The sequence below is a fragment of the Lepisosteus platostomus genome, chromosome 6, assembly GCF_059453375.1.
Source record: "Lepisosteus platostomus isolate fLepPlt1 chromosome 6, fLepPlt1.hap1, whole genome shotgun sequence".
Lineage (NCBI taxonomy): Eukaryota > Metazoa > Chordata > Actinopteri > Semionotiformes > Lepisosteidae > Lepisosteus > Lepisosteus platostomus.
Genome location: NC_142616.1, coordinates 53,464,376 through 53,487,251, shown reverse-complemented (window position 1 = coordinate 53,487,251; position 22,876 = coordinate 53,464,376). Strand labels below are relative to the sequence as shown.

Sequence of the window (22,876 nt, the reverse complement as noted above, 5' to 3'; positions counted from 1 at the left end):
AAATAGACCAACTTCCTTCGACAATCTAAGTGTTTCTAAGTCATTCAGTCATTAAACCGTGGCTAGCAATTAACGTACAAATCCTTTTAAGGAAAATCATGTCTACTGTCAGTGTACTGTACATGCTCTAATGCTTCATCTCTTGTAGCTTAATTTAGAGTATGTGTAAATCTGGCAATCACAAAATGTCACTAAGTGATACACTTCGGAAGGCACAAGAGTCAGGCAGCCTCTTTGGATCGAGGAATGAGGGATCAAAGCACCTGCCATGCAATATCTAAAAATGGTCATGTAAGCAGGGCATTGTAATTCTTCCAGAAGCAGGAATGTGTGATGGGTGCATACATTGTGATGCGTAGCATGAGGTACTGTCATGTTCAAAGAGGTTCAAAGCTGCACTATTAGACTTCATTAATTCTAGTGGAGCATGGCAGCCTGGGTTAGAGAATAACTCAGTTCTGATTTTCTTTCTGCCCTCACTTCAGCGCACATGCTTTGCATTGAAAAGTAAGAGAATAACTACTGCCGGCAAATTCCTCTTCTTTACTATTTCAGAAAAACGAAACATTTTACATTTGTATACATATGGAGATGAGTTTTGTCCAGTTGAAGCCTTTATCAATACAATAAATTTTGGGAAATTTGCAGTTGTCAGTCATATTCTGAATAAATTCAGATACAATTCAAATTTTGTTACAAGAGATTAAAACCTTTCTGCAGCAATTGCAAATGCAGTGTTGTTCCTGACCAGAATATTTTGATGACGGATGTTACACATTCAAAATGTAAGTGTTCTTCAGCTTAAATGCTGAAAGAACTTGAGCTTATTTTATTTTTTTTTACACTGTTAAAAAGGTCCAATGGTGTGGCAGACCTCACATAATTTCTATCACTTCTCATAAGTGAATAAAATAATCCTTCAATTAATTATATATAAATATCCAGTTTTTTTTTTTCTTAATGTTCCTTTCCATAATTATCACCTATGCAATTTACCTTGAAAAACACTATGGCACCATGGACTACTGAGTACCTGCTACAGAAAACAAACTGCTTACTTTGGGCTCTCATTATGCAGCTGCTTTAACTTCCTATATGCCAATTAGCCAATGCCAGGTACAGAAGCCCAGAGGCAAAATTCTATAAATTGTAAGCCTACTGGAAAATAACATTAGTATGCAAATGCTAGTTCTGGGTATATGTGATTGATTATGTAAATCAAATTCTTCCAGTGAGAAAGACGCTGCACCTGATAAAAAAATAAATTTTTAATATGAGTATTTCCTAAGTACAAAGCTAATGGGAACAGAACCAAGAGTGCAGATATTGCCTGCAGCATAAGCAAAACATGGTTAAAGGGAAAACACGATCCTTTTTCTTAACCCTGTGTTAGTAAAACTATTTTAGCTAGACTACTTTTTCGCCAATACGCTTTGTCTACTACTTTATTCATTAATTTCATGCTGTTAATTTTTTTGTTTAAGGAAATATTTTATAATGTATTATAAAATAGGTATTAAGGCATTGCAGGATGTAAATTATTTAAGAAACAGGTATAACAAAAGAAACTGTTTTGCTTCAGTGGTCTGCGATATATTGTAAAGAAAATCTATTAGTGTATTTTTGCTGTCGGAGAACAGTACACAAAAAGTGCAAGTATGAGCAGATCTGTCATCGGCAACAAAAAACTTACCTCATCATCACCTTAAAGGTAAAATTGTAATAACATAAAAAGTATAAACAGTAAGTATGCAAGAAAACATAAATTAAATGTCAATGAAATTGCTATCAGTTGGAATGGCATTTCCATTCCATCAATGGCATTGACTGATATTAAAAAGGCAATAATACATTTAATTTTATTGTACTTCTGTTGATTTTTGAAACTACATACCATGAATACCTACAGAAATGATGCAGAAACAGAGGAATGCTTCTATCACTATTTTGATAGTATGAGAACCCACACGCAGACATGAAGTTTTCTATTGCCTTGATCCCCCAAGTTCATTTCAAGACATAAGGCCTGGCTCATTCAAAAATACACCACTTTGATTTATTGTACTATGATCAGTAAGATTTGTTTAACTGGTCTACACTGATTCAATTCTGGTGCACCAAGAGAAACAGGAGCACCTTTTGACAAATGTGTTAGACAGTACACATTAGGGAATGGTAGGGATGAGTACAGCAGGGACAAAACTGAAATTGAAATAAATGTTTTCAGAAGAAAATTGCATACAGTACAAAGCAATGTAGACCAACAAAGAGACTGATTGTAATATATCAAGCAACAATAATGTCTAATTTCTTAATAAATCCTGTAGAATAATAAACCGTGTAGAATAATAAAATAAAGCGCATCATATTTTATACATTATTGTACTCCACTGTAAAGGATTTACTTTTTGTTAAAGATTTCCTTCTGTATTGATTGGGTTCTTTAATGAAACCAATACTGGAAACTGTCCATAACTCTGAGTAAGCAAAGAAGTCCTTAAAGCCCATTTGTAAAAATATTGGGATTTTGTTTTAAAAGGATAACTTAAAATTATGTACCTTTGCCACCTCAAATTTACAGTACAAGCTCTTTATAATAATAATAATAATAATAATAATTCTCAATATGTTTTTCCTCGAATGTAATAGCCTATTACATTAATAGCTAATTAATATTAAATAACATGAATTAATATTAACATTAATAGCCCTATTACATTCATTATTTTACTAAATACTTTAATCTAACAGTAGATTTATGGACTTTAATAAAGTCCATAAATCCATAAAACCAAAAAATAAAACAATAACCCTTAACATTATTATTTTAAGCTGTATTTTCGATATTTTAGGAAATCATTATGATTAATGATATTTTAATACAGAACCAGTGCAGCATTACTAAGCATAGAAAACCAAACGTTTTCAAAGCTTATCTAAACTACCTGCTGTCAGAATAGGAATTATTGTTACTACTTTTTGTTTACAAAGAAAAAAGATTATGCTTTATATGACTAGACAGCAAAAGGCAACATTTAAACTCCCAGTCAGAGGGTTTTTCATGCGATCATTTTGTCAAGCATACTGTACATCAAACATTTTGTATTCAGCTCAGAACGATTTGTACTGTATGAAGAGAAGGGTCTTTGGGAGTTTTATTTTAAAAATACCTCTTGTTTTACTTAATCTGCTACTGCAGAATCTACTCTCATTTCAAGAATTCAATGCTCAAGAAAACAACATTCTGAAATACAGTCTTACCTCTTAAGGCAGCAGCAGTATACATCCCAAATTTTCCTCAAGTACTTGAAGGAGTAAAAAACTGCAACTATAGGGACTAAGATTTACTACAAGCCACGAGACACAACCACCCAAACTTGTATTTCCAGTATCATTAAATGATTTCCAACAAGCAGCCGGAAAGATTATAGAAGCATGCTAATAGACATTTTAAAAAACTGTCTGTTAAAATATCTAAGAGGCAGGTGAGAATCAAAATATTATGGGAAACACATCTAGAGTGATTTTACAGTAAAGGTTGTTCAGTACTCCATAGTACAGAATAATTTAAGCATTTCACATCTGGCTCATCTTATTGGCAACAGTCTTATGATAGTTGGTGTGCTGAAGCAACTGCTTGTCACTCATTTGCACCAATCATCCATTGCAAGGCATCTATCCAATCTTTGGGAAAATAAGTCCCAACCTACAGTAAGTGGTTAATTAATAGAACTCTGTATGTAATTATTACTTATCAGTATCATTATTAATTCCACAATTATCTGAATTTCAGACCATGTATTCTAAAATCTGGGGAAAAAAAAATATAAAATGAATTTCTTATTAGACATGCTTTGACAAGCTTAATAAAATATACGTACTACATATTTAAGCCCAGTTTTTCACCCACCTGTTGTTTCATCCATAAAATTAATTAATAATAGAGTCAAAGTGGTCTAGCACATGTATTATACATTGCTGATACCAAGGGAATTCAAGAACTAACAGAAAGGTTCGCAGGGTTAAGTACACTGTTAGGACTTGTTTCCTCGAAGCAGTAATTGAAATGCCTGAAGCAGAGGTTTGACTGTTGCTGTGACATATTTGGTCATGGAACCAATTTTGTACCTCATTATTAAATTGCAGTAACAAGGTGTGCCTAGTGCTGTTAACAAAATCACAACCAAACGAGGGCTAATAGTTTTATGTTTACACGTTCATTCATATTTGCAGCAGATTTTTTGAACAAATAATAAAGTTAAAAATGTTATACAGTATGGGAATCTCATTATACTTTTCAAAGCTACATAGGCACCAATCTTTGATAGTTTCTTAGTTGCTATTAATCAAAATTTTTGCTTTGATAAATACATTTACACTGATATTATGAATTATGAGCTGCTCTTACTTCCCCCCTTAACCTGGAAGGATCTTATATTTAATACCTTAATATTATGACAGAAAGTCTAGTTTTGTTTCCCAAAACAAAACTTTTGTTTGTTTCCCAAAGTTTTGTCTCCACGGCCAAAACGTTGTTTTCTTTCTTCTCTTTTCAGCATGGAATAAACCTATTACTTGTTTCTTTGCATCCTGCGCATGCTGACACAGCTACCCATCTGAACTATTTTATATACATTTGTTCATCTGCCATAATTTCTATGTTGTCATTGTATCTTTCAGAATATTTATGAAAATACAACAATCACAATCAAAGTATTTTACTCCAAATTATAACACTGGGTAAATTGGACCTAGCTATAAGAAAAGTGTGCAACCAGATGCAGATCTCATTGTAAATAAGGATTTTCTTTTTTAAATGAGCAAAATAAGGTGGGGCCTTACATTCAGAAGAGGAAGATAGACAAATATTGAATGAGGTTAACTCCAAATACTACATTTGACCTATCCAGTGCATAGGTCACTGCACAAAAATCTGATAAACAGCCTCCAGACATGCAACTGAGAGTGAATTTTGGTATTTTATTATTTATAGGCTTGGTTGTAATTTTCATTTTGCATTACCAAAATCTGGATTACCTTTCTATAACAAGGCATAACAGGACAAATACATCAAAAGTTTGAGGTCAAAATGTGGGGTCAGTGGAGATGGCATCCACATTTAAATCATTTAAAAATGATCTTGTGAGCAGCTGTTCTGATTGAAATGAAACTTGACAAATGTCAACAATAACCAAAATCTTTCCAAATTTTCACCATATTTTGTTTACCAGATACCATACCTGTAGGTATAATTCCAATGCTAACAGGATTAAAATATGCAGGAAAGGGATCCCATCTGGGCCCAACTGGTACACAATCAAAGCAGTGATTCAGACTATATGGAGTTTTTAAAGAATGTTCGGAAGGGATGACAACAACGGAGGTCTCATTCACCTCTGCTACTCAAACTCTTAATTATCCATGACAACATGTCCTGAACAAACTATAAACACCACAGCAAGACCCTGTCTTTTTCTGGCATTCATCTTTCTTTATCCCTCCTCCATCACATGGCTACCTTTGCAGTTATCCATTAACCTCTCTTTATGTATGGGGTCCTCACATCTTTGAACTACATTGATGTACAGCAGTTGTCCAATGGGTTAAATCAAAGCTTCTTATATCCAACCTCCATAGTAAGCATTCATAAATGTTCAGTATATTTTTATTTGATTATTTTATTCCTTGTGAAATTCATACATAGAAATCATATAGTACAGTTCACAAGAGTGGGTATGTTAAATAACCCTGGTGTCCTAGTTCAATTCCACAATGGGATGGCTCCATCAAGCCTCCCTACAGTTCCCTCTTATTTCCACTGACTCACTTTTCTACCTGATCTGCTGTTTAGTGGGGCTGCTGCCACATACTTGTTACCACACATCATCTAGGTATGTGCCACACTTCAGTGGTAAATGAAGTGATCCCCCACTATTTATTTATTAAGTACTTTGGGATCTTTTGTGGTAAAAAGTGCATATACAGTATATGTAATTAATAATTAAATCACAAGATGATGCTCTAAAAGTTCTACAGCATATCAGCCCAGATTGCTGCATGACTGAAATTCCCTCTACCTTTATAACTTGAATTGAATTTGAACTTGGCAGATTTCTTCAACAAACAAGACTGCACCGAACTTGCACTTCACAAGTGGCTGAGATCATTTTTTCGCCCACCAGGTCATCAAGTGCTTCGTGAGCTGCTCCAGTTCAAAGACTGTGTGGCCATGAACATTCATGTCAGTTTGGGATTACGCAACATACCTTCTCTATTTGTTTGTTGTGGGGGCGTTAGTTCTCAGGCAAGAAAAAGGTACAGTACAGTATGTAAGTGAAGCAGTAAACCAGATAATTAAAGGGCCCAGAAAAGGTCTTTGTACTCCCAGTATAATTATAGGAATTATTTATTATTACTGAATTTCTTATTATGAATGTAGTTCAAACAAACACGTCAATTCGTTTCCAAAATAACTGTAAGTGAATGTGTTAATGAAATCAACGCAGATGTTAACAAGAAAGTTGAATATGGTACCACTACCAGCTATATAACTAGATTATATTTAGATCCATAAATTAATATTAATTAATTAATGTATTTTCCTAGTTTCGGCTACTAAAATTTCTTTAGTTACAAAACCATTTAAAATTTTTGGGACTCCATCAACTTCACAACAATAGTCTACATATTGTATATGGAAATATTCAAGACCAAGGTAACTCTGCCCAAATTTCCTGCCAAAATATCCCCAGGAACAACCTAGAAAATCATCTACTGTAGGATGTCACGGAGAACAAAAGAATAACATCTAAGGATCTGCAAGCCTCTCGCACTGCAGCTAATGTTGGTGTTCATGTCTCATCCATCTAGAAATCACTGAATGTGAATGGTTTTAATGGGAGGATGGCCATGAAGAAATGATTGCTCACTAAAAAGAACATCACTGCCCTTCTCAGGTTTGCCATGTGCCTCTGGACAATCTACGAGACTAAAGCAAGAATATCTTTGGACTCAAAGAATTTACAACAACCACAACAGTTTCATCTTGTCGTTTCATGTCATATTCCAACTGAGTATTTACTGTAGTGCTGTTCATCTCTTTTAGTGTTTAATATTTACAATTTATCACTGTAATATCTATGTTGTAAATGTTAATCAGTTTCAAAAGCTTATAAAATGGCTTAGGAAACCTCTCCAGAAACCGTGTTCAAAGCTGAAACATTTTAATCACAATGGGTAATATTTGGAGTTCGCTGTGAGCCTGCAATGCTAACCACAGCATCACCAAAGACACAATGGTAGGTTAATTGGCCTCTGGGAAAACTGTCCCTAAAATTGTCCCTAGTTGTGAGTGTGTGCATGTCTATGCATGTCCTGCAAGGGACTGACACTCAATCCAGGGTGTATCCTGCCTTGCGCCCATTTCTTGCTGGGAAAGGCTCCATCTCACCACCACCCCCATCTCCAGCACGAAGCAGTTAGAAAATGAATGGATAGATATTACAGTGTTGAATGATAAATCGTATGCAAAATCAGATGAGCTGAATATTCTGTTAGAATATACCATGAAAAGACAGGATGGAACTGTGATGGGTGATGAAAATGGATTATGTCCCAAGATAACATTCATAAAAATGTATGCATGCTAATAAGAAAGGCTTTGAAATCTTTAATTATGAAACATTAAGCCTTACTTCAAATTACAATTTTAGAAGAAAATGTTGTGTTCCATTTATTGAAGAAGCCTAAAATTCTTATATTTAGGAATATTTGACAATTGAAGCTTGTGTGCTGATAGAACAAAAATTCAGATGCACAGATTTATATACCTCATGATACAATTACGGATCATCTCACCAAGTGTGATTTTCAAATGATCTGTCAGTGTGATCCATTTCTCAATAGACAATACTTTTCTTTTTTACCAGTAATGGTTGAAATGCTGCCATTAATTTAATCTAGACAGTTTGGCTTATTTTCATCTGCTGTACCTGAGTATGCATTCTTTTACATGACTTAAATCCACATTCATCTGTGTTTAGTTTATCAGCACAAAAGGAGAAGTGAAAATGTTAACAGACTCAGGCACACACAGGAGCACGCATTGCTTGCTTGAGTTATAATAATGATGCTACAAGAAATATCATGGTTTCTGAAGGGATAGCAAGCAGTTTATCAAATAAAAATATTTAAAATGGAAGCATTTTTACCCTCTTTAACTATAAACCTGAAAAATACATTACATTTATTGCCTAGTAGAACATCTGTCTTAAATCCTTAATGTTAACACGGTCTGATCACTATAAATATTTTGAAATTCCATCAAATACTGAGATGCCACTAAACATGGGCTAATGTTCCTTCAGTTTTGGAAGGCTTCTTATGACCTAGATAGCATTACTGCAGTATCAGTCTTATCCATGGATTTCTATAGCCCCAGATAAGGAAATAATTACTTTCAGATGCCTCCTACTACTGTCCCAGTTCCTTTGTACTCATTAGTTTGCTTAAAATCTATCCTCCAGACATCCTCTTTTTTACTCATTAAGACACTGAAATGGGGAAACCTAGAATTCAATTTTATCCCTGGTAACTGCCTCAAGTCATGACAGCAGCACCTGTTTCAATTTTGCTAGAAGTTCCCTGTTCCCCTCTAAACAACACAGATGGTCACAAATCCTTTGAAACAGGGGCGTTGTTATAGCGACACGTCTCTCCATGAGAGCAGTCTAAAACTTTGTCAGTATGATGTATTGGGCCAAATGTTACAACTATAGTGATTTCATTTTTCTCCCCTCTTTGTTTAACAGGAAACAAAAACACTGAAAGTACTGGTGAGTTTATTGGATTAATATAGTTAATTTATATGTATTCACCCCTGAATGACAAAGGAGAACTTTTATTTGAGATTTTCCAGTTCAGTATTTTCTACAGTTAAATCAATTCTTAACATTCTTTTACACAGGAGTCCCACACCATGAAGCATACCAAAGTGCTAGCAACATTATGCAGTTATAGAGTTACAACAATCTATCTACTGTTTATACAGTATCACATACTATCTGGTGTTTCATCTGAATATAGAGTGTTTTAAATGTCTTTTGTCTATACATTAATTACAATATTAAAAGTATATTACTCTCCCTCAATTTGAAATGTGAGCTATTAGAGTCAGTGATAAAATAAACATTGCCAGTTTTACTACTTCACCAGAAAGTAAGACATGCTGTATACAAAACAGCATTCTCAGGAATATACATTCTTTCAAGAAAAGCTGTGGAACTCTTTTATCATTCAACAATTATCTCACTCTAAAGTGTGGATGTGTTTTATTCTTCATTTCTAAACCATACACGTTCTTTTAAAAGAATAAAAGGAATCTTCTGAAAGTATTAGAATTAAATACAAATATTTCTGAAATTAATATAAATATAAGAGACTGTAAGCCAAAATGCATTGTAAATGAAACATTATTAACAATAAAGTTCTCAAAGATTTTTAAAAAAATGGCTAGCAAAGACAAACATGAAATCACTGTCAAACTGCATAATGTTTCGTAACTGCAATCTACTGTATAACCTATAAGCAAGCAAATCAAATTTGTTCACACAGACTTGCCCCAGCATGCACAAGAGTAAATGCTCTTTGACACCTTCCATTTGACCATTTTCTTTTATGGCATTCCAGAAATATCATGACATCTGCCAGCAGCAGCGTGTTAGAACAATGCTAGATTCCACAGCTATTGAGCACATAAACAGGATCAAGGGCACAGCAGAGCTGTAATTCTACATGTGAGATAGCAATCAACGTTCTTGGGTTAAAATCATAAAGCTTCAAAATGATACTTACCGACTGAAATCATTAATATAATTGCAAAAGCATTTCACTGGGATGGTCTGATGCCTGTCCTTGACCAGACCTGCTCATTACACAGTATTAGATATAACAAAATAGTCTTGATAAGTGATATGCATTACAATGAAACGCTTTAAGTTCCATAAAGTGACATAAATCAATCAGTTCATGTTTCAGTGAGTCTTAATTTAATGTGTGCATTTTGTTTAGGTTAATATGTACTGTACTGTATATCTACATAGTGTACTGCATATTGCCAAGATTCTTGTGTAATAACAAATGGATTTATGATTGTGAATGGAAATATATACAGTATATACTGTTGAAATACAATGTAAAATACTTTATTGTGGAAACTAAATCAATTTAGAAAATTGTATTTTAATTAAAGCTTTGTAATACAGTATCACTTTCATTCACTGACATAATTAGACTCCTTCTAATGAAGCATACTGTACTGCTGAGATTGAACATTTGAAGATGACTGGTGATTAGACCCCTGTTGACAGAAAGCAATTAAATCTCTAACTTCCTTTTTTGCTGCGACAGTACATTTTTTAATGCCCATGAAAGTCAGACTAAAAAACCCAAATTATAAACTGTAACAATGTCAGTCACATTCAGAATGTCTAAATATAGAATCTTCATATAGTGAACTTAGACATACTGTAGATACTAAAAAAACAGGGCAAATAGGGCAAATCTATCATTTTAAAATAAACCTCAGAGTAATTGTCATTTAAAACACATATTACATTCATGGACAATACTTTACAGGTTTGCCACAGTTTTTTTTTTTAGTTGGTGTCATTTTGATGTTTGTATTGAACACATACTAAAATAGGTGGATATGTCAATTGTTTTTCAGTAGCAGGTAAGCCGTCTGCAATGGTAAGAATGACAAAAAATCTGTTGGTTTAAATTATAGGTTTGCATGATACATATTATTTTAACATGCCTATATGGATTAAATCCATGTTTTTCAAAATATTTTAATTTGTTATGCATAAAATTAAGATATATTCAACCATAAATACAGAGAGCTAATATGTAGTATGTGAAGTTAAGGCATGCAGATGTATACCATCTTATGGCTGTCATTGTGGTTTCATCAGCTGCAGAATGACATGGGAACCCCTATAAAAGTGTTAAGAGCCAGCAGCATTAGCATTTTGGACACAGATGAATGAAACCATTTGTTCTCTGCTCCCTGCCCTACTGAAAGAGTCTATTAATGAGAGTTTTGTAGATCTTTCTCCCTTGGTCATTCTAAAATTGAGATTGCTGGATAGAAAGGAATTTTAAGCAAAAGAGTGAGTTACTCTTGGATCTCTTTAGACGTCATATTTTACCTTTTTATGATTTCTAAAACAGATGTTTAGAAGCCTACCAGAGTAGCCTACCAGATTGCTTGAAGGTGTGTCAGGTGGGAAGTGACTTACATTAAAAAAAAACTTCTTTCCCAGTCAATTCACTTGTTGTCACTTCACATTTAAATGGCAACATGATTAGTGGGACATATCTGCTGACACCATGTCAAACGTTTTAGCTTCACTGCAGAATGGTGTCATTTCCCCCCAATCTATGTCATGCCTGCAGATCTTCTGTTGACAATTAAATGAAAATCATAAACAGATTTTCTGGATCTGGATCAAGACTGGATCTTTACTAATCCCAGGTGTAAACCATATTAGAATAATATAAGTAATTGTTTAGTTGATCAATAATAACATTCTTTATAAACATGGATTTTATACTGTGTATTGTTAGCCATGGCATGCTCGCTTCCCGGCAAAGACTCACTGCAATGAAAAACTCTTGTCTGTTAGGGTATCCCCTTGTATGGATTAGTCCTTTGCAGACATTGTGTTTTATTCTATGAATTCTTTTCAGGAGCTGGATAGATTTGATACTTAAATTGGAATTAGCTGGATTTAGCAAATTCTTATATTCTTATTTGATCAAGGATGGGAGTTGAAGGCCCTTTCTGTGCATAAACCATTCACCAGCAGACGTAGAGTAGGTGGGGGAATTGGGCATTTTTCTTTGAATTATCCTTCTACCCAGGGATGGGGGAAGGGATTGGCATCATTTCAAGCCACAGTTTAGCACACATTTAAAAAAAATCATTTTGTGAACAACGAAATATCCTATGACTCCCCCTTGCAACATTTTTGCTTTCCGTGGGAGGTAGGTTTCCACGTGTGCATTTTTGCTTTTCTTCAGGCGGAAAATGAAGACAAGCACCACATGAAGAAAAAACAGAAATTACACTCAAATCCAGGAGCTCTTCAAACAATGTTGAGAGACATAAGGGCATTATACTCCTAGGAGATAATGGAGGTGTGAGCTATCGATACATCAGTATCAGGAGTCACAACTATTTACTTCACAGTAGACAATAATGGATTTTTTGTTTTTGTTTCAGACCTTTTAAATCTTATATGCCTGTTCAGAATGACACCCAATACATTTAAAAGACAGCCCTGACTGTAACAATAATGATTTTTTCCACATTAACAGTACACTACTTTCCATTTGTGTTGTGAACATTTCAGGCACTTCAAGTGCCTTGCTTACAGAGGAAAATGAGTCCTCACCCTACCACAGCATTGTGATCTTAGATCTCTTTACTACAGACATCTGCTAACTCTGTCGGGTACCTTATTAGCAAAACAAGCATTTTTTAAATTCTCTATTTCCAGCAGTTCTCAAATAGTTTTCACGCCAGCCACGTTTGACACACAGTATTTTATGTTGCACCAATTGCACATCCTTAACGCTACAGGGTGCCTTTGATGTATTATTTATGACAGATTATTAGCAGTTATTAGTAAAAACATCTGGGTTGTTGATGACTTTAGAGAGGATGTATGGCAGAACCGAACAAGGTAAAGGGAGGAAATGGAATGTTTACAGCCACATGTACAGTATTGTGCAATTTGCCTTTTGAAGTATCTTTTGTCTCTTTGTTTGGATGCTAATCTTGGGATGTTTTGTCTTATATTTGCTTATTGAGGATTCATACAAGAACCGCTCTATTTTATCTGTTTTATTTTTCCTTTTGGAAAATAAAAAAGCGCTGAGCTGTCCATTACTGATATCAGCTGAAAGTCGATGTACATACAGTACATACAGTACCTTTTACTCTGCCCCTTTCTCTTCAAAGGTTATAACACAAAAATATTTGTATTATACAGTAGTATATAATAAATATAACACAAATAAACAAAAAGACAAATTATGCACATAGGTAGTCTTTTGTCTTTACTACATTTTTAAGAGCAGAACTACAGAATTGGTGAGGCATAGACAGCAAGTTAACCAACAGGAGCACTTCCATTTTATTCTTTGACAAACTGTCAGACTTGAAGCAGCATAAAAGCATGCTCACATACTTCTAATATAAGGCACAGTTTAAATATTTTATTTGTACACAGAATAAAAAACAAAGCATAGGCACTGAATAATAATCATTTAGATACATTTGAAATTCTACAATCTTCATCACTGTGACGAATGAAAGTGCTTGTAAATTATTATGATAAGATTTATTAACCTTTAATACTGAATACAAATGCAATATTGGATGAATAAAATTCCAATACATATACAGTAATCACATTATTTTCAATAACATTATTATGTTATCACATAGTTTTATAATATATTTTATGTTTTCAATGTGTTGTGTTATAATTAGCTGAAAACAAAAACTTACAATACTTTAACTGGCTAACATAATTGAATACAATTGAATAAAAACAACAAAACAACCTTTTAAAGGTCAAGTGATCTGATATATACAGTACTGTATATAGAAAGGATAAAGTATAGCTGGATATTATACAACTACTGTATATACAGTATATATATATTATACAGTTTCTAGTGATTTTAAATATATAGAATATTTATAAATGTATACATGCACTGTGGACAGCAATGCTAATTGAAACCAGTGTTGTTACAGTGCAGAAACTATCAACTGGAATACAAATCTGTTAGACAACATGTTTTCTGCCTTGTTTGTGCTCTTATTCTTCTATATGAATTTGTGCATTCAGAACTACCTCTTTGTTATGTTGTATTTTGAGTAGCCATTGAATATTGGTTGTGAACCAGCTCTTTCAAAAGAAGCTCCTTAACCTATTGAACCATGACTAGCAAATACGTTAAAATAATAAAAGAACAGCAAAACTATGAGGGTGTCTTTCAAGATCTGCGCATGTAAAATACTGTAGTCTATTAATATACCACACTCTCCAATTTTCATGTAGATAACTGTACTTCAAAATTAAAGTACATTGTAGAAGCCAAATCTCTACCTTTTACTAGATTTTAAATAGTTTATTTAAATATATTTTAAATATATGATCTTAAACTATGTTAATGTTAACACCTTACTGTTTTCTTATGTTCAAATCTGTGAAGCATTTTATTTCCTTTTTTCTGATCAATTTCCATGGAACAAAAGGCACAATTTATCAAGCTGACAGATAATGGAAAAGAGTGTGACATAAAATGAGCTTCGTGATCAGAGGTTCACCGTAAAAATGACAGTAAAGGAAGCTTCACACATAATTTCTCCTGACCTAAGCTTAATGCAGTTTTCCTTGTAACAGGCAAACATCCACATTCTTTTATGCAAATATGAAGATTAAAATTTGATATAGAGGACATTTTTATGTCGAAATGATAACTTCTGTGGGCATTGGCAAGTCCGGACTGCTTTGTTATTCAAAGGAAATCCTTATAGCTAAGTATTATTCAGACAATCTGGAAATTAACATTTCTCAGCAACCAGTACACAGCACCGGTTTAATTTGCTGTAGTCTCTACAAAAAAAAATTTGAAAACAAAATGCCTAGAGGATCATGTGCTTAAACATCCATCCATCCATTTTCCAACGGTTTTATCCGTTTGCAAGCGATGGGCAAAAGGCAGGATACAGCCTGGAAGGGATACCCGTCTATCACAGGGCACATATAAAAACACATACACACACCAGGGCCAGTCTTGTCACGATGGTCATCCCTTCTCTAGAGGGAGCTCCAACCCTTTTGTATTTTAGTTTCATTATCACGTTCACCTGCCCCTTGTTCCATCTATTATTTATACCCAGTGCTCTGGAAGCTCGGGGCTCTGCATTTGAAGACGGATGCCCCGGAGGCCCGCCTAGCATCAGGTCGCCCTATGTCCGCGGATTGAAGGCTAAGGCTTCCGGGCCTCGGAGCGCCTGGCCTTGTCATTCTGTTTTTAACCCCCTGTTCCTGTTCTGGATCCCATTCCGGATTTTAATCCGTCTTGGATGGATTACCTGGTTTTGGATTTTGGACTGCGCCTGTTTTTCCCTTTTGGACTCCCCCTGGACTTGTTTGCCAGCGCTCCCCCCTTGCACTTGATCTTGATCACTGTCGGCACTGCCCCCTGTTCACCATCCCTTCTATTCCTCATCGTGTTTTCCCTGCAGCCCTTCTCCAGTCACTTTTGGATTTGACCGTCTGTATAGGGTTCTTAATACGCACTACACGGGAGTCAGAATCGGCTCCCGTTACAGTCTACCAAGAAGCTAGGAACTGGAACACTAGATATAAACTCACATAAACACAGGGGGAGGATACAAACTTAATGTAAAAATCCACCACAGGAATTTACACAGGGCCCCAGTGTCATGAGATGGCAATGCCAATCACTATGCCATTAAAGCTTTAACATCCACATGACTAAACCAAGAAGTCTTCATCACTGTGTTATTAGCTTTGCATTCTGGTAATAAACAGATTAGAAAAGCCTGATTGATTTGAAAATGTTTTTTGCATTAGCTGGAGCAAATTAGTAGAGCAAAGTAACTTTATATCATTCAAGAGCCAGTATAAATGACACTTCGTTCTAACCATTTTCTGTGGCATTCATGTACAGTGAGCTAAAAAGCACATTTGCGTTGAATTATTACATTGTAATAACAGATATTGTAAATTAAAGAGTATTTCTTATAGCGATAGATTATGACTTGTCTTGCTTAATTTTACCCAAAATGCTACACATTAATGCTGTTTTACACCAGATTTGTTTCAGACTAATTGGGAGTCTAGGGATAACAAAACTGCCCACCACACACCCCTATTATGCTTGCTGACATAATTTCAACACAATTTTGGTATCAGTAAACAAAACAATTTCCATGCTATGGATTTCCCATTTCAACCTTAAATGAAGATAAATGAGGACGGAGACAACAATTAAGATCACTTTGGGAGTCTGTAGAAAAAATAAAATCACATTTCCCTACACTAAAATATTACTCTTTAAAAACCCTGTTTAAAATGTCTTCTGATGTGAAGTAGAAGGTATTAAAAATATTAATTACATTTATTAACTGAACAGATGGCATGACTTTTTCATTGAAAACTGTAACCTTTTCAATGAATGCTATGGGAATTGTCTGTTTTCATCTGTATGTTTTGTAGAATGTGCATCAAAACGGCGGCACTCAATCGATTCTAAAAGAAAATAATTTACATGGTCATTAGCCCAGGAATAAAACACTATTCTTTTCACGTCATCTACAAATGAGTCTGTCACAGCAGAAAAACAGAGGGTGCCATTAATCAAGGACTACTACCTAAGTTCAGTCTGCATTATAATAATATCCCTTTCTCTTTCTGCAGTGATGGCTGTCTGGTGCGGTGCATTGACAGTATGACCCTATGAGTATGTTCTGTATGTGTCACTCATGCTTAGCAACAGTTTGGAAAGAGCATAAGAACAACCTCACAGTATTATCTGACACAATACAGAGAATTGAAAGCTTTGTACACTATAGAACGCTCATGAGACATCTAAAGGTCAATACGTAACCAGTCAGCTCAAGAGCTTGAGTCGGCAAAGGAAATTTCTGTTTTTTTAACAAATCCTCAGTTTCATTATACAGTACTCCTGTTTTGAGTCTACATACTGTATGTGACATCTAATATCTCACACATTCAGACTTTACCTCACCTTATACCTTAAAAGAGCAATGGCTTATAATACATTTTACAATGATTAGTTTTTAAACTTTATAAAACAGGAAACATTATAAAACATGGATATCTTAGTGTTTGTCATACATTATAGTGACTTTAATGTATTTGGTAATGATCATTTTGAAAGATGACAGCAGTTTCTATTTCATTAAAATATTTTACACATATCCTAAAGCTCAGCCCCCAACCTTGGGGACTGTTCTGCCCTGAATGGTCAGCATTCTCTAGCATCCATTTTTGACACAATAATTAAAAATGAAATTTAAGAAAATAACAAGAATACATACAATATCGCTCCTCCCTAAAAGATCTCAACACATCAGAAGAGTGTCCCTTCTCTAGCAAAATTCTACCACTCCTTTAAAACCAACATATTATACAAAATACTTAATCTTTAATTTAATTACTCCTTTCTTTCTTATTATGAGATGCAATTATCTGAGATACCCAAGAAAAATTTGCATATGTTTTAACTCAATGACACTGCAAAGACAGGGTTTTGTTATGGTTAAAAAATGCCCTGTAAAACAAAGTACTTTGTCATGTACAGTATCTCATATTTATAAAATTGTTTGTGTGTATAGCTATAACAGTGGTCTCTCTTGACAAATCTGTATGCATTCGGATAGTCAATATTCTGTATATTATAGCATTTGTAAACACTAGATATTACTTTATATAACTCTCCAAACTAATACAACACAAAATCTGTAGACAATTCCATGCATACTATTTCACTCATGAAACATTTAAAACAATTATGTTTATGTACATTTACATAACTTTCAATTTCAATTGCCTGTAATTGCTATATAATGTTATAAATAGATGCATTCATGAATACAGTATATGTCATTCAAGCTACAAAATGAACAGATGTGAAAAAAACTGAACTGAAGTACTTGTTTACTTCAAGTCCATGTTTTTGGGGGAGCATTGTTAACTGGAAACATATTTAGTCCATGCTGCTGTACTGTTGCCAAACTTTCTTCACTTGTTTTTTTGGGGGAAACACTGAGGGCACTGTTCTGAAAGCAGGCCCAGCTGAAAGTAGTGAAACACACTTCAAGGGGTAGTAAAGCATGTCCATATTCATCTGGAAGAATTGAGTCTGTTCCCTAATGAATGAAGAAGTGCTAATCTGAGTGTCATTCATATTGGAGGAAGAAGCATTTGGTGAATGAATACATACTCAGTTGCAATCAACTCAAAGGCATGTTCTCAAGAGCCATACAGTATGTGGTCCCAGGGAAGAGCAGTAGTGTTTGCCCTAATTTATTAATTTAAAAGAAATATTAAAGCTATTTCAAGATGTTTTATGAGGTAAAGACATTATATACTGTATGATACAGCAGGCAAGGTGGATGTCTCTAGACTATACACGTGCGCATAAGGAAACGTAGTGAGATTTTAAGACACATACAGGAAATTAGGGCACCATACTAAGATTAGGATCCAAGCAACAAAGGGCAAGCAGAATTTGAAATATTGAAATATTTGAAATCTCATTGGCTATTTTGAGCGCGCATCTTGCAAGTAATAGGCAAGAGAAGAAGAAGAATGCACTACATCCAGAAGTCTTACACACATAAGACAATTAAAAAGCACAAAGCAAGCCCCAGAGACATCAATGCCCATGGACAGGTTTGTGTAAGAACACGTATACCAGTGCCAGAGGCAACACACAGTGGGATGATTTCATCAAAGCAAGCCCCCTGAGATACAGGTTGCCAATGGAAACTGGTACAGATTTAACCAATGACGTTTCAGCAAACATAAAGAGAAAATGTGTTAAATACAGCAAACCTGGGAGGGTTGGGGAGATGAGGAAAGACTGAGGCATAATTTCAGATACTGCAAATTACACCTGGGTAATTTTCCACATAGAAATTAACTTTCCTAAACAACTTTCTTAGAAATCAAAACATAATCTACTACAAATCCTTTTGTTGAACACTATCACTGTGATTACATGCCAGTAAACGTATAGTGACTGCCCCTTTTTCATATTCAGTAATTAGAGTTTTATCACTTTTTACCATTAATCTGCAAAAGCACATACAAGGTGTTATTCTTCCTTTTAAGGATTTAATAATTAAGTGTTTTCATTTCTGCAAAACAATGTAAAGAAGAAAGTATTCACATGTATTTTAAAATATTTTTACATGGAAATATTTTATTTTAAAACAAAGAAAATTAGTTGGCTTCATTCATTCTCATCCAGGGCATCATCCTGCCCTATGCCTCTGAGACAGGATTCAATTTACTGTGATAACTGCCACAAATATATGACTTTCTATTAATAGATGGACAACAGGTTCACAGTTTTTGTTTATGATTACAGATATGTTATATGTAGGAAATGAAGATACAGTCTGTGAATAAAAGATGTCCTTGAAATTGAGAAAATCAGTCTCAGATGTCAAGCTTACACAGGAGCAGAAATTCCTTCATGTGAAATGCAAGCCAAGAGGACTATATTTTAAAGCTAAAGAGGGCTAAGGCACAAAACGTGAAATAAATAAAAAAATATTTAACCATAATATATCACTCCTGCATATTATAATGGAATATTTTGAAGAGACTTGGGGTGGAATAAACGCTAAGCAAACATATGGTATTCATGAATGTGGACTCTAGGGCTCTTCATTTGCTTCAATCACGGAATCCCAGATGGAATATTAGAAATAGGCACTGTGGATAGAATTAATAGTAGAATAACATACTGTACTAGCTGTATTGCTTGCAAGTACTTAGTGGCAAGTACTGTAAGTTAAAAATTGTGACCTGAGCTAGAGTATTTCTGAAGTACAGTCAATAAAATTACAACACTTCTGAGCATATCAGGTGTTTTAAACACTAAACTGAAGTTTACAATCAGACTAGGTTTATTGCTTATATTGTAAATATCTACAATAGGTTTTAATGTCTCTGTAGACTGATGTACATTTAATTGCTGGAGGATTGCTTCAAACTAGATTTCTCTAAAATCGAACTCATTTTTCAGCAACAAAAGTCAGATCAAAATATAGACACTAATTATTGCTTTACAGTAAATCTTATTTTGACAATAATCAATTTTTAAATTATATTTGAATTCTTAATAAACAGGCAAAAAGCTGAAAACACAAAAATGTAAGTGATCATTTAAAAAAAACAGATATGGCATTTTGCAGATTACAATTAATAATATTTGCAATTACTTTTTTATCTTCTTTATTTAACAATAATTGTTTTGTTGTTTTATCTTCTTTATTTAACAATAATTTAATAATTATTTAACAATAATTTATTTACACAATGTGTCAATAAAGCAGTTAAGCAAGACATATATTTGATAACATTTTCTAAAAATGTTATTATTGGTCTTGAAAAGTACAGTATTAATTGTTTTTTTGTAAATGCGAGTAAAATGAGTACCTTGACAACAAGTGCTGGACTACTTTTAACTTTATTATCATGTATAAAATGAGCCATGCACTGCAAGAGTTCCAAACTGTTCCAATTAAAAATGAAATATGCCACTTACTTTGTTCAGTGCAGTAGAAACAGCACAATGAGAAACTTTTAGAGCTGTCGAAAGACCTGACCAAGAGTATCAGCTTTATCAAAAACATTCCTTCTTGCAAAGCACTGATGGGAATGTTTCCTTTGCCATGGCTTTAGACTTCAAAGCTAGATTTCTCTAAGACCTTCTCTATTGTTTATTGATTTACTTCGTTTAAGAAAGAAATTGCCTAAAGGCTTGAAGTTACAATGAAGTCTAAAGGAATATGAGTAAAATGGACTATGCAAGGACTGTGTGATGCTGTTGATTGTGTACTTTTGCATATGTGATTTAGAATTTCTTACCTTTAGCAAGCAAATACTTCTTTACTGATTTACAAAAAAAGCAAAAAAAACAACACCATTTTTATATTTTTATTTTACTTTGTTTCAAGTGGAAGTGCAGCAGCCCATAGATTTTTAGATCTTTGTTTGAAGATCAGCGCAATTCTACTTATGGATCCATTTGCATTTTATACACTACAACAACAAACCGTATATAATGTCTCACCACGTCATCAAAAAGATACAAGCTTTTGTTTGCTTCAGCTGCCTTTGAAGGTGATTGTTAAAACCGAAAGGGGTCTTTGTCAAAATGTATTTCTGTGTTGTGACATGAAAAGAAAACAAAGCATCATTAGCAGTTCATTGTTTAGTATTAAAACCTTTATACTGTATCATTTCAGAAGTCTCAGCTAATGAAAAATTTCCAGAAAAAGCAAATACAGTATTAAGTACTGAAACTGCACAGAATCAAAAATAGTCTTGCAGAGTCTATGTTTTATTATTTGTTGGTTGCATGTTCTGCTTTGTGCAAACAGTATTATTGTCAAGAATGTGAAGTGGATATTATTGACATTTCCATATTTTTCCTCAATTAAATTCAAAGTAAACTCAGTGTGGTGCAGTGTAGCACTGTGGTTACAAAGTGTCTGAGAAGCCTAAGAGATCTGGCATTAACAATGCAGTAATATAGTTAAAATGGGCAGGATACATTAATGAAATGAAAAGGAACTTTTGCAGAAATAATGAAATTTGTGGATGATTTCATTCTGCATAAACTAACAACAAAAATCTTATTTTGTTTTCTCAAAAAGGTCTCTTAAATACAATGTGCTATTCTACTGTATATAAAATGTGAATATACTGTATGACTGCATATATTGGAAGCTTAAACTAAGGTTTTTTATAGCAATGTATTTTTAAAGTACTGTATACACCAATCACATGTTTGATAAAGAAGTGGGATTCTGAGATAAATGCCTGGTAAACTTATTTGATTTGGTGTAATGCTAAGGTTACAAAGGAAATTGAGATAATAGAAATAAGCTAAAGTTGGACAGAAATGCACTGATATAGTTTGACTGCATATTAATTTGCAGTGCAAAGGCATGAATGCAAAAGGAATGATAAAAAGCAAAGATTGTATCAATGACAGTAGGAAGGAAAAATGTTTCATAAAAGCTGAAAGACATCATATGGAACATTTTTAAATGTTTAAATCCAAAATATGCTTGTTTGGTTGTCTGCTTTTTGCTTTTCCTTTGTCTCTGGCTCTAGACAGCCAATGTCTTAAGTGAGCAGACAAGACAATACCCACATGTGCTATTCTCCATGCATGAGGCAGTTTATTTCTTCGTGCTTAGAGTTCAACGCTCTCTAGATAAACAGTTAATAGCTAAATCAGTGCCACTAAAATGCTATTAAAGACTAACAAGGCAAGTTATCTAATTACCTTAAAAAGTCTATATAAAAGATAGGAATAAACAGTGAAAAGAAGCAATACTAAAGAAACAATACTTTAAAAAGCAGTGATTTGCTATATTTTATACAGTATACTGTATTGTCAGCATGAAATGTCTTTGAGCATATTTTCTTTTCCTTTATGTTGTACTCTGCCTTCTTAATTATAGCTGACATTTGTATTTGTCTATAGAAAATTCTTCTAAATTTTGTCACTTGACAGAGACATAAAGAGACCATCACTGTGACGTCTTTGTGGAAAAAAATGTTTGTTTTGTATAACTAATCTACTCTGAGTCTACCATGTAAATAGTTTTTAATTATTACAGCTCATCTCAAATACCACTTTAATCATGATCCCATTGTAATTCTAATAGAAAAATAACCAAAACAAGACAGATGGGTCAAATGACCTCTGATTTGCAACCTTTCTTATTTTTTTATGTTCTAGTTATCAGCAGCCAAGACTGAATAAAAGATTTTCACCTGCCTGCTAACCGTCGTTGTAAACTCAGCACACGATGCTAGCTTTCTATCTTTCTGTGATTTTGACCTGCCTGCCAATCCTCGTTGTAAATCAGCACACGATGCTATCTTTCTATCTTTCTGTGGAACCTGTATTTGATTCTGAGCACAGAACAGGGGGGCAGCAAAGCTGCTCTTGACAGGGCAGAGTAATGAGAAAGGGCGACCAGTTCCCT

At 34.1% G+C, this 22,876-nt stretch overlaps 1 protein-coding gene across 16 annotated transcripts in view; it reads right to left on the bottom strand.

Annotated features, from left to right (window-relative positions):
• chl1b (cell adhesion molecule L1-like b) overlaps positions 1 to 22,876 on the bottom strand; it is a 109,789-nt gene that overhangs the window by 73,969 nt on the left and 12,944 nt on the right. Inside the window, exon 1 of one of the 16 annotated variants that reach the window (XM_088636349.1) lies at positions 3,262 to 3,416. The exons of 14 other annotated variants lie outside the window; for them this stretch is intronic. The gene's annotated coding sequence lies outside the window, so the exon portion shown is untranslated. Of the gene's footprint in view, positions 1 to 3,261; positions 3,417 to 22,876 lie in introns of those variants that run through there. One more of the 16 variants, XM_088636350.1, reaches the window with a different exon arrangement.